Below are 9915 nucleotides of genomic sequence, written 5' to 3' on the forward strand. Positions count from 1 at the left end.
GGGCCTGGCACGGGCCTCGCGGGCCGGCGGAGGCGGCGGACAGGTGGCAGGCGGCCACTGGCGCGGGGCGGCGGCGCGGGATGTCCGGCAGGTGCGGACATGTCCGGGCGCGGAGAGGGATTTCGTCCGACGGCGCGAGGAGGAGGGGAGCTAGGGTTTGGACTGCGAAAAATCCGAAGGGGATCACATATTTATAGGTAGAGGGAGCTAGGAGGCTCCAAATGAGGTGCGGTTTTTTCCCACACGATCTTGATCGAACGACCGAGAGCATGGAGGGGAGTTTGCTGGGTTTTGGGCCACTTTGGAGGGGTGTTGGGCTGCAAGACAAAAGGGGCTTTGCGGGCTACGCGGTTAACCGTTGGAGTATCAAACGGACTCCAAGTGGCACGAAACTTGACAGGCGGTCTACCGGTGGTATACCAAGGCCGCTTGGCAAGACTCGATCCATTCCGAGAATGTTTAACACCCGCCCACAACGAGAGACAAAAGGGGGACGCCGGAGGGCATAGGGTGCCAGATTGCAAAACGGACAACGGGGAAAATGCTCGGATGCATGAGACGAACACGAATGCAAAATGAGATGCACATGATGACATGGAAAAGTGCAACACGCAAGAAAATTACATGGCAATGAAGGCGAATAACTGGCAGACACCTGGCGCATCAGATCCGGGGCGTTACACCTCCTTCTTCCCCACTCGCACTGCCACTAGGCTCGTCTCTAGCTACTCTGCTCAAACCCGTGAGCTCGGCGCGACGCCCACAGAAAAATGGACTCGGCTGGCCCCAGCGCCAAGAAGATCAGGCTCCCGCCAGTGGCGACGCCGGTTGTAGATCCCACACCCGGTAGCGCGGGGAGAAGCGGCGAGCCCCCCCCCCCACCCGGATCTGAGGAACCGGTAGAATCTCCGGTGGACCGCATCAGCGATCTCCCGGGCGTCATCCTTGAGGAGATCATCTCGCTTCTCCCCACCAAGGATTGCTGTTGCACACAAGTCCTCTCAACTCGGTGGCGCCATCTATGGCGCACCGCGCCCCTCAATCTCAACTGTCGTCAGATATCTATCCTTCCTGAATTTGATCTCCTTAGAGCCATCGTCTCTTCTCACCAGCAGGGCCCCGTTCAATGCGTCTGCATCCCGACAAGCTACCTGATGTCCATACCCGGCAAGGTGGACGCTTGGCTGACATCCCCTGAATTCGGAAAACTCCAGCAGTTTGAGTTCTACCATTACCATGCAAGTTTCATACCACGAACATACCAAGAATTCATGCCCACACCGCCGTTGTCCATCTCGCGGTTTTCCTCCTCTCTCCACACCGCCACCTTCGCCCGGTGCCATCTACCAGACGATCTGGTACAAATGCTTCGACTCCCACTACTAAAAAAACTTTCATTTGTGGTGGTTTATCTGTCGGAGGCCTCACTGCACAGCACCATCCACTCCAGTTGCCCTGCCCTGGAGCGCTTGCTGATTGTTTCGGGAATAGAAATCGGTATCAGTTGTCTCCAAATAAAGTCGCCTCACCTTAAAAGCATTGGAATTTGTTTTAAAGGACAACAGCTCATCATCAAAGATGCTCCTTCATAATTGTTATACACCTTCAGAAATAACTGTCATCTCTGCGCCCAAACTGGAGACCTTGGGTGTAATTCATGACCCGTTTAATAATCACAAGGAGTTGGTGTTTGGGTCCTCACTTTTTCAGGTACCGTATATTATCATCTACACATTTGTAATCATATGCTGCATTTTTCATTTGTGCGCATAAGTTTTATATCATCTTGGAGTACACTTTGGGTACTAATATTATGTTATATGCTCAATGAAGAGTTCATCCATTGATAGCCTATCAATGATGTTCGATTCTGTCAAGATCATATATATCAGAATGTATAGTTTTGACCTGGACATAATTATTGGCCTGCTGCGATGCTTTCGATCTATGGAGAATTTATACATAGATATGATGATTTCATGCACATTGAAAGCCCGTATATATTGTACTAGAATTAATTGTTCAGCTGTCGTTCTTTCGACATACTCTTTTTTCAGACCTTAACTGTTTTCAATCTTCATGTCTACTTTGGCAGAACCACATGGAGAAAAACATATAACCAATCGTTGGCGTAATAAGCACAAGGATTTTATCAGTTCTCATGACATTCGTTTGAGGACAATAACGATGGGACGGTATGCATCCAACCAGGCAAACAGAAGCTTTGTCGCATTCTTCCTGTTGAATGCGAGGTTACTATTGTCCATGAGGCTTAATTTTTACAGCAAGAGATTTCTCATGGACGAACATGTTGAACAGCAAAAAAAGAAGTTTGAGGTGGACAAATGGGCTTCTAAACATGCTCGGCTTCTATTTACAATAAGTTGTAGACATCCTGAAATAAATTTTAATGCACATGATGTTGATTTTATGGATTAGACCGATCCATTTGTTTGTGACTGCAAAAAAGAGTGGTTGGGTTAGATGTTACTGTCATGTTCAATCTGGGTTTTGTCTAAAAATTTGATGAATAATTAATCCTTGGGCTTTTTGTACCATTTGTATGCTTGACTTGCATGTTGTTTCTCTCGTACTCCCCTCCCCCTGCCACTACACTGCCGCATCTTCCATGGCTGTTGTTCGTTCCCGTCCGAGGCCTTGCCGTTGTTCTCCGCCTTGGTTCGCTCGCTGTGCCCGCCGCCGTCTGGCGTTGTCAACATGGTTAACAACCAAGAGGAATCGAGAGATGACTGTACGTGGAGAGGCTGACAGTAGGGACCCACCAGGATCATTGCATTTCGCAAGCAGGTGCCTCGTTATTACAAGCCAAAAAAATACTTCCTCCTAATTGTTTGACAATTAGGTTCCACGCCATTGTCAATGTAGTCAATAAACGAGAAAATTACACAACGAGTGGATAACACCAGGGACCCAGCAGCTCGCCCAGTTGTTTTTCAGTTTCAGAGAAGGAGCTCAACTGCGCGCTGTGCGGGGGCTGTGGCCCGTCTAGCCCACGCATACGCTTTTATTAAGCACATGACGAGCCGAGTTGATATATTTTTTCTTTCTGAAATTGGCTAGCCCAGTTCTTTTTTTGGAGAATACCAAAACCGAGGCCTACTTGCTTTTCTCAGCCCTGCTGGGCTGCAAATCTTTCAAGACGAGGAGGGATGTAAGTAGTAAGAAATGGGCTTCCCCAAAAAACGGGCTATAAGTTGTAAGAAATGGGTTGTCAATTTTTAAACCAAAGCCAACCGGCAATTGCATTAAAATATCAATTTTTTTTCAGGATTTCTCTACTCTCTACTCTTATAAAAACGAAAGCCAACTGGCAATTACATTAAAATATCATCTTTTCTCCCACAAGATAAACTACTCATACAAATGCATCTTCATGTTCCGTGCAACGAACGGGCATCTTGCTAGTTAAGATTCTAAATTTCATTCATTTTTTGCGGAGAAATGTTTTTTGAATTTTATTTTGATATAATTTTTTGAAAATTATTTTTAACGTGACTCGAATTTCGTGATTAAAAGAGTTCAGACCCCACCGAAATATGCAAAATTTCGTTGAATTTTTTAGGAGTGCCCAGAATATATGGTCTGTAATGCTAATAAAAAGAATATGAGCTTCAAATATCCTTAAGAATTAGCAAATGGGCTGTAAATTATTGAAAATAATGGCTAATGGGTTGTATGCTGTTTTCCACAGATTTGGAGGCTGACTTCTCGGCCTACTAGGTTCACGATTACGTTGTCCTAAAAAAAATTTGACGTATATGCAAGGCTTTGTCAACTTAGTCAACACACAGCAGTGACTATTGGATGTCCATCCAACGGCCGTCGTGCTTCTTCAATCTCTGACCTTCCTGCTCCAGCCGCCCAAACCAGCGCCGGCGGGACTGCCTGCTCCCTCCTCCCGTGGCTGGTTGTGCTGCCACCAGGCCATTCCTCTAACCACCCACACATCTTGTTATTTGCCCGTGGCGTCAGCCTCACCCCACAACCGACCAGTCAGCACTCATTCTCCCCTCAGCGTGGGCATCCGCTATGGTGGCTTCGCCGGCTCTGGGTGGTTCTCTTCCTGGGCCTCGCCCTCATCCACCGCATTTGTGCTCTCGGCGCGGCGAGGTCAACATGGTCAACAAAAAACAACCATCGGAAGAGGCTGATGGTAGGGGCACACACAGAGAAATGCCTCCTTATTACACGCAAAATAATGATTCCTCCACCTGATAGCTGGGACCCACTGGAAGGGCCTCTGTAATTCGTGAAAAAAATGTTCCCCCCGCTGTCAGCTCAGACCCACCGGAAATGCCTCCTTATTACGCACAAAAAAATGAATACTCCCCCTGCTAGCTAGGACTCACCTTGGTGGGAGGCTGACTTGTGGGCCTACTAAGTTTACGGGGACGGAGGGCTTTATCAACTTAGTCAATATGAACGATTCTAGCTCCACTGACCGCATGATGTCCATCCAACGGCCGTAGTGCTTCTTCAACCTCTGGTCTTCGTGCTCCAGCCGCCCAAAGCAGCGCCGGTCGTGCCGCATGCTCCTGCCTCCCGTGGCCGGCTGTGATGCCGCGGAGGCCTCATCGCCCCTACTACTCCCACCACTGGCCAGGCCATCCCTCTACTCACCCACACCCCCTGTTATTCTGCAGCAATGGCAGCCTCACACCGCAGCCGAACCAGTGAACCCTCGTACTCCTCTTCGCGTGGGCATCCACTGCTGCGTCTTCCCCGGCTCCGTGTCGTCCCTTCCTAGGCCTCGCCGTCATCCACCGCCGTGGTGCTCTCGGCATGGCGTGGTCAATGTGGTCAACGATTGACTTCCATCGGAAGAGTACTATATGTGGCGAGGCTGACAGCTGGGTCCACGGCAGCCGCAAGGAAGTGCCTCCTTATTACGCGCAAAATAATTATTCCTCCACCTGACAGCGGGGACCCACCGGATGGGCTAGCGTATTTCGCAAAAAAATGTTTCCCCCATGACTGCTAGGACCCACCAGCTACACCTTCGCACGCAAGGAAGTGCATCTGGGCAAAAAAAAAGAAAATGATTCGCCCCTTGACTGCTGGGACCCACCAGCTAGACCTTCGCATGCAAGGAAGTGCGTCTGGGTAAAAAAACGATTTTCCCCCCTGACTGCTGGGACCCACCAGCTACATCTTCGCACGCAAGGAAGTGCCTGACAGTCGGGACCCACCTGGTCGAAGCGTATGTAGCGTTGTCATTCTGGTAACGAACATGTACGTACATATATACTGGTCGATGTAGAGGCACGCACGTAGCATGTACACGTATGTACATCGGCCAGTGTGCAAGAAAGAAAATACGGCCACGTATGTGTACATACGGGCGGGGTCTCGAACGCCTACTCGCGCATACGTATGGCCAGGGCTCGTGTACATGGCTGGGTCGGAACGGAGAAACAGCGTTGTCATCGTGTTCATTGGGAGCCAACCGGTTGGGTCGGAATGGAATGCGTCATCGTGTTCATCAGGAGGGCTTGGACTGAACAGGCGATGGAAACGAGGCATGGCATACCGCAGAATGGAGGAAACGGCCTTGTGTTCGACCGGCCACGTTCGAAACGGGATCCTATTCATCGGGAGGGGTCTGGCGTACGGCAAAAAAAAGGAAACTGACCTCCTACGATCGAAACGGGGGTCCTGTTGATCGGGAGGGGTGTGGCGTACCGCAAAACAGACAAAACGGACTTGTGTTGGAGCGCTACGGTTGAAACGGGGGTCCTGTTGATCGGGAGGTGTCTGGGGATGAACCCCGGGCAGGCAACGAAACACAGATCCTCTTCAAAAATTGTGGGGCCCGCATCGCCCCTCAAACCGGCACGCGCCCGGCCGGGTCGCTCGACCCGGCAAGGCCCGCAGCCCGGCCAAACTCTCCGACCCAGCAAGGTACGTCGACCCGGCCTCAGCAACTGGCGCAAGGCAGCCGAACCTGTCACGACCAAGGCTTCCCCAACAAGCCGACCCCACCCGTGGTGTGCGCCGCAATCCAGCCATGGGTCAAGCTCCCGTTCCATCCAGGCCGTACAATGGGACGAGACCTCAATCACCGATGACCAAGCCAACAGTGTTTCCACCCATGCCTATGGTCAGTCGGAGCGTGGCAAAAGTGCCCCTTACCTACCCGCTGACCGGGGCTGGCATGGCAACAGTGCTCCCGCCCTCACCGCTGACGACAGCAAGCGGCAACCTGACGGAGAGCACTGTACACGACGCGACTCAGCCACGCCTTAATGATCGACAAGATGGCGCACAGTCCCCCTAGGCACACGGGGCCCGCACCTAGGGGAACCCGGCGAACCACAAGCCCTCAAGCGGGACCCATCCCGAAATCCCGGACACCGACAATACGGACCCACCGACTCGGAATATTACCATTGTAACCCCGGGTGGGTTGATCTATAAAACCCCCCCAGGAACCGCAACACCAGGGAGAGAGGGGTGAGTGAAATATACGAGAGGAAAACAAGCAAGCATAGGACTAGCCACCAAACCGCAACACCGGAGAGAAGGAGCAGCCCAAGCCTTGGCCAGCTTCCTTCCTCCTCATACAGCTCCAGGAGCAACATTGTACTATCGATCATCCAACTACACTCGGCAGGACTAGGGGTGTTATCTTTCCGGAGAGCCCCGAACCTGGGTATGTCTGGCGTCCCACGCCTGCTCATGCCAACCTCGCCTCTGGAGCCCACTAGCACCCATGAGCCTCCTCCTCTCTTTAGCCATCCCTTGGCATCTGCCGTGCGCCCACCACGACAGGTGGCACCCACCGTAGGGCAGCTCGAGGAGCTAGCCGGGAGCATGCTTCAGACGGGTCCCTTCCTCTACACCGACGAGTTCGTCGCGTTGGCGGATGACATCGTCGGTATGCTTGCGGCCTCCTCCGCCGCGCTGCGCATCTCTGATGCATTCGCGGCCGACGAGTACCCCAGCGAGGTGCTCAGCTACTTCGAATCTCCGCTTTCCCTCGGCGGTGGCATTGCTGCCGAGGCAATGGACGTCCACGTGGAGGTTTACGTCACTGGCGATGGCGCCTCCTCCTCGTCGAGCAAGACGAGGAAGGCCGCGGAAGCCAGGGCCGCTGCGGAATGGACCGAGCCGTCCGATCCGCTGTGCGCCGCGATGCAGAGCCTCCGCATCCCCATCGGCACCGACATCGACGCCACCAACATCGTCGAGGCCCGATCTCAGCTCGAAGAAAGGCGCCAGCAGATGCTGGACCTGTTCGAGATGCTCGCCGCCACCAAGCGTCGCCTGGAGGCCGCTCAAATGGAGCACGACGTCGCCCATGGATTCGCGCCCGCCACGGCCAAGCCAAGCCAGGTCGCCGATGTGCGCACCTGGGGAGGAGCGATCGGCCGGGCCCTCGGCACCGCCTGAACCGTCTACGAGACCCTAGTGAAGAACATGCGCGCTGCAGAGGCAGCCGCAGTCGGCCTCGACCAGCTCACGGGTGAGGAGCTAAAAGAGCGCATCGGGCGGATGCACGAGCTCCTCCGCGCCGCCAACACCCAGCAGGATCGCCTCCACCAGCTCGCCAAGCCGGCGGGGTCCGGCTCTGCCCGCCTTGGCGGGCCCGGCGAACTTCTGCACACGGCTTCCTCGTCGCCCGGTGAGGCGCACTCCGCCCAAGCCCGGACTCAGCGCAACCCGGCCGCTACAGCCGCCGACGTCCTGGGCAACGAGCCCGGAGTGGAGACTCAATGCGGACCCGGCCAGCATGGCCGGTGTCCAGCTCCCACCGACCCGGCCCCTCGGGGCCTGGCCGCCAGTCGACTCGGCCTGCGCGCCATTGATGATGCTGACGCTCGCCACCGCCTCGATCAGCTCGCTCGCTCCCTGGAGGTGGAGGAGAGCGGCTCTATCGGGCCGGCGTGCTTCGGCCAACGCATCCGAGAGGAGCCCTTCACCAAAGGGTTCATGCTTCCCCGCGACACCCCCAAGTACAACGGGACCGTGAAGCCAGAAGACTGGCTCACCGACTACACCACGGCCATTGGCATCACCGGTGCCAATCATCGTCTCACCGTGCGCTACGCACCGCTCATGCTCCAGGGGGCGGTCCGCACGTGGTTGAACAGTCTGCTGATGGGCAACATCAACGTGTGGGTCGACTTCGAGGAGGACTTTGTCCGCAACTTCACGAGGATCTACAAGCGACCCGGTCGCCCTAGCCAGCTCGCCATGTGCGTGCAGGGGCCGACGGAGATGGGTCGCGAGTACCTCGCACGCTGAACCAAGCTCCGAAACAGTTGCGAGGGCGTCCATGAAGTCCAGCCGATCTAGTACTTCGTCAGCGGGTGCCGAGATGGCACCCTCCTCAAGCACAAGCTCCTACACTCTGAGCCGGTCACCATGGCCGCGCTCATGGTGACGGCGGACAAGTATGCCAACACCGACTCCGCCATGAAGATCCAGGTGGCGCTGGATGAAGCCGGCAAGGCGAAGCCGGTTCCTCCTTCGAAGCCGGCTGGCGAAAGTAGCCGGCAGCAGCATCACCAGAACAACAAGCACAAGGCCGACCAGCCGGCGCAGCGTCACGACAACCGGCTCGTCGCGGCCGCTGAGCCCGCGGCGGACCCGGCGACGAAGCGCCGGCAGACCGGCAAGATGGCGTGGCAACCCACCATGAGTTTCGAAGAGATGCTTGACGCCCCATGCAAGCACCACAGCGGCGCAAGACCCTCCACGCACACGCTTCGGCAGTGCGCCATCACCAAGTGCATCATGAGGGAAGACGTCCCGCCTCCTCCTGCTCCAGCTCCGACTCCAGGCGCGGGACAGCCGCCTCCGCCTCCACCACCGCCTCCCGCTAGTGGCGCGATGCGGAACGACGCCTACCCGGACCAGAACATAGCCTAGGTCGTCTTCACCAGCCTCGGCGATGACAAGCACAGCGAGCGCCTACTTCGGCAGGAGGTGAACGTCGTCGTCCCGGCCAAGCCGGATTTCATGCACTGGTCAGATCGCTCAATCACCTGGACACGGGAGGATCACCCGGCGGTCATGCCGAGTCCGGGTGGTTACGCCCTCATGCTCAACACCACCATTGTCGCGCGGCGCACATGCAAGTTCTCCCGAGTCCTCATCAACGGCGGCAGCAGCATCAACATCATCTACCGTGACACGATGACCAAGCTCGGCATCAAGGCCGAGGACCTGGAGCCGACCCGGACAATCTTCGATGACATCGTGCCCGGCCTCTCCTGCTCTCCCATTGGCCGGCTCCGTCTCGATGTCCTGTTGGGCGACAGCAGCCACTTCCGGCGCGAGCCGATCTGGTTCGAGGTGGTGGACCTATCCAGCGCGCATCACGCGTTGCTGGGCCGGCCCACGCTCGCCAAGTTCATGGCGGTTCCCCACTACGCGTACCTGAAGATGAAGATGCTGGGTCCCAAGGGTCTGATCACGATCACCGGTGATTACCGCAAGTCCCTATTGTGCGCCCGAGACGGCGCCAAGTTGGCCGAGTCGCTGGTCATTGCCGAGGAGCGGCGCCAGCTCGACTGGATCGTCGCCCTGGCTGGCGAGGCCTCCGCCGCGTCGATCCCGACTCCGGACCCGGCCGACGAGGCCGCCTTCAACCCTCCAAGGGGACCAAGAAAGTGAAGCTCAACCTAGAAGACCCTAGCTGCAGCAAGTACATTGTCATAGGCGCCCGCCTCGACAGCAAATAGGAAGGCGAGCTCGTCGACTTCCTACGTGAGAATCAGGATATCTTTGCATGGACCCCCAAGGACATGTCGGGTATCCTGAGGAAGTACATCGAGCACAAACTCCACATCCGCAAGGACGCCAAGCCTGTCCGTCAACCCCTACGACGATTTTTCGAAGAGAAGAGAAGAACCATTGGTGAAGAGGTCGCCAAGCTTTTGGGGGCCG

This window comes from Triticum dicoccoides, chromosome 3B (assembly GCF_002162155.2).
Source record: "Triticum dicoccoides isolate Atlit2015 ecotype Zavitan chromosome 3B, WEW_v2.0, whole genome shotgun sequence".
In the NCBI taxonomy this organism is placed as follows: Eukaryota; Viridiplantae; Streptophyta; class Magnoliopsida; order Poales; family Poaceae; genus Triticum; species Triticum dicoccoides.